The following is an 8,953-nucleotide window of genomic DNA, read 5'->3' on the forward strand; positions in this document are numbered from 1 at the left end:
GTAAATAGAATCTGGGGGGTGGAGGAAAAGAGGGAGAGAACTGAAAAAATCTTAAAGAAGGTGGGATTGGAACTGAGTCTTGAAAGAAGCCAAGGGAAGAGGAAGGGAAGCCAATATGGCAGAGTGTAGGCAGCACTTCAGCTGAATGCTCCCAATATAACCCTTTCAACAACTTTAATATGACTCCTCAAATAAAATTTTAGCGTGCCAGAGCCAATGAAAAGTCAGGGCAAGACATTTTTTCAGCCTTAGACAACTTAGGAGACTGGCAGTGTGTGACACTGGGGAGGGAAGCAACAGGAGTGGAACTTGGAAGTATTATGACAGTGGTGGCAACAGCAGCAGCAGCAGCAGCAGCAGTGACTCTGGAACTCTCAGCCCAGAGACAGTAAAGGAGTCAGACAACTGGTCAGGAAGAAATTATAGGGGACCCTTTGGTAGAACTGGGTGCAACTGGCACTGTATAACTCTCTAGGCAGAGGAACTCTTATGGTTGGTCACAAGGGGTCCTGATCAAAGTTCCAAAAAGGAGCATTAGCACTTGTGGCTGCAGGATGGCAGTGGACCTGGCCACAATTTCAAGACCAAGAGGAGTGCTAGAGCTTACAACTTCAAGGGTCCGGAGGAAAGACCAGAGAGCAGTGAATCCACCTCTCTCTGAATCACAGTCCATTGGAAGCACCCAAAACTTCTGAACCATCAGGACTAGCTGTGAAAACAGCAGCATGAAAAAGTCCGAAGTATGGAATAATACTTTCCTACCCCCAAGTGAGCAGAGTCCAATTTTAACTCTGTTCAAAGTCAAGAAATGGGCTGGGAAAATGAGCAAACAGAAAAAAGGAACTTTATCATAAAAGCTATTACAGTGGTAGGGAAGAAGAAGACATAAACATAAATATAAAGTCTCAAGAAATATTGGGGGGAAAATGAGTGATACAAGAAAATTAAGAATGAACAGTTTGGTAAAAGAGGTGCATATTTCACTAAAGAAATTGATTCCTTAAAAATTAAAATTGAGCAAGAGAAAACTAATGACTCCATGAGTCAACGAGAAATTATAAAAGAAAGTCAAAAGAATGAAAAAATAGAAAAAAATGTGAACTATTTCTAGAAAATAGAACAAGGAGACAGAATTTAAGAATTATGTGGCAAACTGGAAACCATGGTTTAAAAAAAAGCCTAGACATCACATTTGAAGAAATTATAAAAGAAAACTACCCCCAATATATTAGACTCAGAGTATAAAATAGAAATTAAAAGAATCTAGTGATTATCTCCTGAAAGACATACCAATCTGAAAACCCCCAGGAATATTATAGTTAAATTCCAGGTTTCTCAGGTAAAGGATAAAATATTGCAAGCAATCAGAAAGAAATAATTCAAATATCATGGAAGTCCAATCAGGATCATTTAAGATTTAATATTTTCCATGTTAAAAGAGCAGAAGGCCTGGAATATGATATTCTGGAAAGCAAAGGAGCTAAATTTCAAGCATTCCTGATTAAAAAAAAAAGACTAGAACAGAACAAAAAAAATTGACATTCAAAAAAGACGAGAAGTATAGAAAAAGTAAATGACTCAATAAAATTAAGCTTCATCATCATTAGAGCAATTAGAAGGAGTCTACATAAATGGGGGTATGAATAGAAATCAATTGTTTTGGGATGTTCTCAAAAAAAAGGAGAAAAAAATGTAGGGATGAGAAAGAGGGATGCATTGGGAGAAGGGAGAAGTAAAATGGAGAAAATTTTCTCACTTAGAAGTGTACAAGGAAGAATTATTCTCCCATTATAAGGGGGGAATAGGGTAGTGATGGCAGGCAATCCTTAAACCTTATTCTCATCAAAATTAATTCAAAGAAGAAGAATTTATATGTTTATATGATTATACAAGCATATGTATATATGTGCATACACATATACTCAGTTGAGTATAGAAATCTATTTTTACTGAATGGAAAAATAATAGGGAAAGGGGATAAGTGATCTGGGGGAGGGGAAGGAGAAAAGGGAAAAGATAAAAGGGAAGAAATAGTTAGAAGGAAAACAGTTTTGAGGGACAGAATGAAAGGAAAGAAGAGAGAAGGATAAACAAAAATATAGAATGGAAGGAAATGCACAGTTAGTAATCACTAACTGAATATGAATGTGATGAGCTCACCCATGAAATGAAAACAGAAAGCAGAATGGATTAGAAACCAGACTCTAATAATAGCATGTTTATAAGAGAAACTTGAAACAGAAAATAAAAAACTGGAGCAGAATCTGTTATGCTTCTGCTTAAGTAAAAAACTGTAAGGATAGCAGACATGATCTCATACAAAACAAAACCAGAAATAGACCTAATTAAAAAAAGATAATCAGGGAAACTTTTGCTAAAAGATAACTTAGACAATGTAGTAATAGAGAAAATTTTACAGCATGTTTCTTTGATAAAGGTATCATTTCTCAAAGATGCAGGGAATTGAGTCAAATTTATAAAAAATAAGAACACTCCCAAAGGATATAAACAGGCCATTTTCAGAAAAAGAAATCAAAGTTATATGTAGACATATGGAAAGAGGCTCTAAATCACTGTTGATTAGAGAAATGCAAATTAAAAACAACTCTGAGGTATCAGAAGTCACAAATGCTGGAGGAGGTAAGGAAAATAAGGTAAACTAATAAACTGTTGGTAGAGTCCTGGACTGGTCCAAATATTCTGGATAGCCATTTAGAACTATATTCAAAGGACTATAAAACTGTACACATCTTTTGCCCCAGCAATAACACTACGAAGTCTCTAAACCAAAGATAGCAAAAAAAAAAAAAAAAAAAAAAAAGGAGGAAAGGACCTGTTTGTACAAAGATAGTTATAGCAGCTCTTTTTGTGTTGGCAAAGAATTGTAAATTGAAGTGATGAGAAATTGGAGAATTCATGAACAGGTTGCAGCATATGATTGTGATAAAGTGCTATTAGAAATGATTGGGGGGGGCAGCTAGGTGGCGCAGTGGATAGAGCACCGGCCTTGGAGTCAGGAGTACCTAGGTTCAAATCTGACCTCAGACACTTAGTAATTACCTAGCCATGTGGCCTTGGGCAAGCCACTTAACCCCATTGCCTTGAAAAATCTAAAAAAAAAAAAAAAAAAGAAAAAGAAATGATTGGGGGTGGTAGTTTCAGGAGGAAAAAACCCCAACATGACTACATGATAAAACCTATATAAATTAATGCAAAGTGAAGTGATGAGAAGCAAGAGATCATTATGCAAAGTAACAGCAATTTTGTAATAATGATCCACTATGAAAGTCTTTAGCTTCTCTAATCAGCACATTGACCCATAAATTCCAAATGAATCAGGATGAAAATTCATGATGAAAAAAATGCTCTCTGCCTCCAGAGAGAGAACTGGTGAATTTTGAATGCAAACTGAAGTGTAATTTTTCTTTATTTTTTGGCAATATGGCTAACATGGAAATGTCTTATATGATTTCACATATATTGATATCATTTTGCTTATTTTTCAGTGTGTGAAAGAGAGGTAAGAGGGAGAGAGAGAGAATTTGGAATTCAAAATTTAAAAAGAAAAGAATGTTAAAAATGATAAAGAAATAAAAAACAACTTAAGAATGGAAGTGAAGTGAGAGAGAATTCCAGGTATGAGGGACAGTCAGTGAAAATACATGAGACTCGACAGTCTTGTTTGGATAAAAATAGTCAAATTCTGGGGAAGAGTATGATTTAAGAAGATTATTAATGGAGAAGAGGACCAAGTCATGAAGGGCTTTCAATGCCAAACCGATGATTTTTCTAAATTTGATCCTGTAAGTAATAGGAAGCCATTTAACTATATTGAGCAGAGGAATGATACATGTGACACGGCCAGACCTGCACTTTAGGAATATCATTTTGACAGAATAGAGGGGGATGAACTGGAGTGGGGAGATACCTGAGGAAGGGAGACTAACAGGTTATTATTGCATTTATCAATGAGGAGACGGGAACCTGTAGAACTTCCAATTAGAGAGGTGCAAAAGTTTATACAAAATGAATTCAGAAAACAAACTGTGTTAAAGTACTGGAGTTGAGGAATTAAAAAAGCGTCTTGTCTAAATTGCAATTTGGGGGTTCCATACCTAGGATTTCCTTGGAATAGGAAACTTTCTCTACCAATGCATATGGCTCCCTCCTGCAAGAGATGGTCTTGGAAAGTTGCTTAGGCCATGGAGAAGTTAGGTGACTTGTCCAGGGCAACAGTATGTTTCAGATGAACAACCCGAACCTAAATCTCACCTATTTGGAGCCTAGCTCTCTATCGACTACACTTCACTGCTTCCCGGGTGGATCGCAATGGCAATAAAAATCATTTGGAGTTAACTAGTTAGAGTGACTGGAAATGAGGGAAATCAGACATCGACTTGACCAGTCAGTCCCCTCTCTTCCCCCTCTTCCCCCTCTCCCCCCACCCCCAGGGTTTGGGGAGCGTAGCGTTTAGAACTGCAGACATTACCTGACCATTCCAGGGGATGCTGGGGAACCTTGGCCAAGACCTTCCTTCTCGTGGTCCCCAGGCCCAGAGAGAAGCATCGCAGCATCACTTTGAACGCCCCATCGCCAGCCAAACACCTTTGGGCCGGTAGGTGGCGTAGTTTGCTAAGGGAGGTCCGGGTGGCGAGGTGCGGCAGAGCCAGAGGGCGGCGGAGAGCTCACCTGGTTGGGATGCTCAACGCACGGCGAACCCCATTTGGGAGTCTCAGCCCTAGTCCTGCCCTCAGGTGAGCTGCCCTTTGGCATTCCGTCGGACAGGGGGTTTCGGGACTAGCCCCGATTTCCCAGGAGAGGGCTGCAGCAGCGGGCAGCGCCTCTGCAGCCCAGGGTGGCTCCGGGGCAACCGACAAAGCGCTGAAAACAAGTGGGGGTCGGGGGGATAGGGGGTGGGGGAAGGATGGAAGCAGGTGGAGGCAGAGTTCGGCACAAAGCGTCGGCCCCGAAGCGCTGTTCTGTCTCCTTCCATCCCTCGGGTCGGGAGCCTCAGATGGTGCCCAATGGCATGGAAATTCCATCAGAGAGCGTCCCGAAGAGATCCAGATTCAGCTCGGGTATGGGACTGGACTCAGCCCTTTGCCCACCTTGACCCCACTTAGAATCTCTAGATGCCAGGCCCCTTGGCTCCCTAAAACCCTCCTGTTATTCAGTTTACTTCATAATGAAAAAGAATCAAAAGATGAAATTGGATTTAGAGAACATCTCTAAACATCTTAGTCCTTCTTTAACCTTGGAATTTAAAAATGATCACCCTTTAACAAAACCCTTTGGGGGAAAAATTCTCTACCACATAAGCTGCCAAAATTTTCCCTTTTAATTGTTATTATTAGTTTGTAAGGAACTTAGACATTTTTCCTGCTGCACAAATCAACGACAGAAGAAATTCCTTCCTTGAGACTGTCCAGATCAGAGGGGAAAATTCTGCAGGAATGAGGCAGAAGCAAGTCAATGGATTAAACTTAGAATATTTTATTGACTGCTTTGTACAAAATAGGAAATTTTATTCCAGTCCATCTCGAGGCCACTGTACAAAAACTATGTACATTGTCTTTCCGTAAACAGTTTCCTTAATTCTGATATGCACACGGCTTTTAAAAATACATCTTTTAAATATCTGTAAGAGGCACTGCCAAGCAGATTTCTGACCTCAAATGCAACTCATATTAATCAAAAAAGAAAAAGAAAATCAAAAGGCTTGATAGTTACAAAAACCTGGTGCTCTAGGCACTGCTATGTAGAGACTGGCAGAGATCTGAATCTGCAGTCCTAAGACATCTTACTTTCACAGATTTACATCGAAGAGCAAACCCATGATGACTGCCAAAGACTGATGCCAGGGGTCTGCCTTCCTTTAGATTTATCAGGAAGAGGCTCTCAATTGGCAGAGATTTAGTCTAAATTCACTCCCGATAACTAAACCAACTTGTTGTACCTTGGATCGATTTTTAGATTGCTTCAGAGGCTGGGGTAAAAAAAAACCCAACAAAAATCCCAGGATAGCTCCATAACCCCCTCGGAGTAAGTCCAGGATAGGATTCTTTTGGGCACCTAGATTCTTGGATTTAGAACTTCCTCCCCACTCCTTTCCCCAGTCTCTGGAGAGAATGCCACACATACCGAGACAGGACTCGATTCAGGAGACTGATACCAGCCATGGTTTCCATCTCAAGTAATTCATACACAGAACTTTGACCCATGTTGGGGTTACTTCTCCCAGTCTGAGATCAGGCCCACATCTCTAGCCCCTTCTTGGTTCAGGCCTAAGGCTTGTCTGAAGGACTCCAGGCTTGTCAAGTCTTTGGGGTTCTCTATGCAGATTAGTGACCCCTAGGACAGATAGTACATGCCATAGGTGACCGGGGTGGTAAAAAGGCCCGGAACTGGCTGTAAGGTGCCCCTGGGAAAGGTGCTTGAGGCCCCATACAGAGTGGGTGAACCCTGCAGATGGGCCCCCAACGGGAAGGGCAGGGCAAAAGAAGGCAAAAGGGGCTTGGCTGCTAGCTTTAGTTTCTCTAACTCGGCTTCCTGAAGTCTCTTGGCTTTGGCCCTTCGGTTCTGAAACCAGATCTTGACCTGTGTCTCCGTGAGGCTCAGAGAGCTGGAGAACTCGGCTCGTTCGGCGATGGACAGGTACTGTTTCTGGCGGAATTTCCGTTCGAGGGCCAGCAGTTGGGCCGTGGTAAAGGGCGTCCGAGGCTTCCGATTGTTCTTGTGTTTTCGGAGGGTGCACGGTGGGGGACTGGGGGGCCCTGTGGGAGAGAGACAAATACAAAGAAGCTACTTCAGGCCCCGCAGGTGCGGGGTGACGTGGTTCAACTGACAATTTCGTCCTCAAGTTTCACGCTGCTGACTCTCAATTAGCTGTCCTGTTGTTGGATGAGTTGGTGGGGGTGCCGGGCAATTGGGGGGGAACTGTTGGAGGGGTAACCCAGCTGGTCAGAAGGAGGGATGGGAGGGAGGGAGAGAGAGAGAGAGAGAGAGGAAGGGACGAGAGGATCCCAGCTCTGGTCTGGCCTCGATGTACCATGAACGTCACTCTCTCCCTTCATGGAAGTTGGAATGCCTTTAAGTGAGTCCCCATCTCTAGAGAGGTGTCCTAAGGTATTAGGGAACATGCTATTGGAAGATCTAAGGAAGAAAAAAGTTCAATGATTTTTTCCTGCTCTGCAGATATCATGACCCTCCGTCTTAAGGTGAAAGACTGCCGGGAAGGCCCACCCATTCGTCAGCTCCCCTCAATCCCTCTGCAACTATCCCCAGCAAAAACAAGATGGTGAGTTGCAGGGGTGAGCAACTTCTGGAAATCAAAATGGTCACATCCAATGGGCTTCAACTTAGGAACTGCAGTTAGGAGAGCAGCAGATAATGGCGGTGGAGGGGAGAAAACCAGTTCGGATTCTTGTCTTTCTAGATCCGAAAGCCTGGGCAAAGCTGCTGACCTGGGAGATGAGATAAAGAGTTGCAAGCGTCCCTTCAAGCCCTCCTCCCTGGGACTGAGGAGCTGTTTCCTCCAAGGAAGCTATTCTGTAGGCGCACCATTTAGGAACAAATCGACCGAAAGCGCTCTCTACTCTTGGTCCCCCATTTCAACTGTGAGGACGGCCACCCAGCCAGGGCCACCCCTGCCGGTAGCCTCCCGCCTCCTCAAATCGAGTGGCTCTCGGGGACTGGGCTTTCCTCGGGCAAGGCCAGTGGGGGGGGAGCCCTTCTGGCGAGGAAGTGCAGAACGGCGGCGCTCCGCCGACTCTCAGGGGTCCGCTGGCCCTGCCTCCTCATGTTGCACAGGGGGGAAACTGAGGGCCAGGAGCGGCGGAGGCAGGAACCGAGGTCCTTTGACTCCCGGCTCCACTTGGGGGACCCAGAGCGAGGCACGAGCCGTGGGCGACTCGGCCTCCCCTCCCCTGCGCCCTCGGGAGCCGAGGCCGGAGCCCCAGCGGCGGGGGCCCGGGGCTGGCCGTGGTGGCCGCGGACTTACGAGGAGGAGACGAGTAGGTGGCCGGGGGGAACCAGGCTCCGGGCTCCGCGTCCCCCCGGGGGCTCTCCGCCGCGGGCCCGGCCGCCGCCGCCTCCTGTCCCCGCGTCGGGCGCGTAGCGGCCGCCCCTGGGCTGGCCGGGGCCGGGGCCGGGGCCGGGGCCGGGGCCGGGGCCGGGGCCGGGGCGGCCCTCGGGGGCCCGGGCCGCGCGGGCCGGTCTGCGCTCCAGCACCAGCAGCGACTCCACGCTGAAGGGCAGCGGGCCGGGCCCGGGCCGCGGCCGCCCTGCGCCCCGCGGGGCCGGCGACAGCGCCCGCGAAGGCTCGGGCCCCGGGCCCGCTTCCTCCGGGCCGCTCGGGCCGCCTTCCCTCTGGCCGCCGGGATTCATGCTCAGGGACGAGGGGGGCCATACACCCCGCAGCCCGGGCCCGGGGAGGGGGCGCCGCGTCAGCCCGCGCGCATGGGGCTGCGGCCGGGCTCCGGCTCCCGAGGGCTCGCCCGGGGGTGGGTCTGGGGCGGGGGCGGGGGCGGGGGGGAGGGGGAGAGGGGGAGGGGAGAGCCGGCTCCCTCGGTCGCGGGCTCGGGCGGCCCCCCGCCCTCCAGCCCCTTATAAAAAGGCGGCGTGAGCCCTTTCATGCCGCCGCCCTCCAATCGGGGCCCCCCCTGCAGCCGCTGACGCCAGGGACCCGAGCTCCATTGGCTGCGGCGGCCGCTCCGGGCCGGGGGGGGGGGCAGCGGGGAGGGGGCGGGGGGCTGCCGAGCCGGCGCAGTGAGCCGGGAGGGCCGCCGCCGCCGCCGCCGCGCCCCGGGCCCCGGGGCCCCGGGCCCTTCGGAAAACCATCCTGGGCGGGGGGGGGGGGGGGGCGCATCCAGCCTGCCAGCCCGCCCCCAGACTGGCGGCCTCCTCCTCTTTGATCCTCCCCAGCCCCGCACGCGCGTTTCTCGCCACGGGCCCC

At 48.0% G+C, this 8,953-nt stretch overlaps 1 pseudogene; it reads right to left on the reverse strand.

Annotated features, from left to right (window-relative positions):
• Window positions 1-4,953: 4,953 nt before the first annotated feature.
• Window positions 4,954-8,633, reverse strand: LOC141520784 (uncharacterized; annotated as a pseudogene).
• Between the last annotated feature and the right edge of the window lie 320 nt (window positions 8,634-8,953).

The sequence above is a fragment of the Macrotis lagotis genome, chromosome 4 (assembly GCF_037893015.1).
Source record: "Macrotis lagotis isolate mMagLag1 chromosome 4, bilby.v1.9.chrom.fasta, whole genome shotgun sequence".
NCBI lineage: Eukaryota > Metazoa > Chordata > Mammalia > Peramelemorphia > Peramelidae > Macrotis > Macrotis lagotis.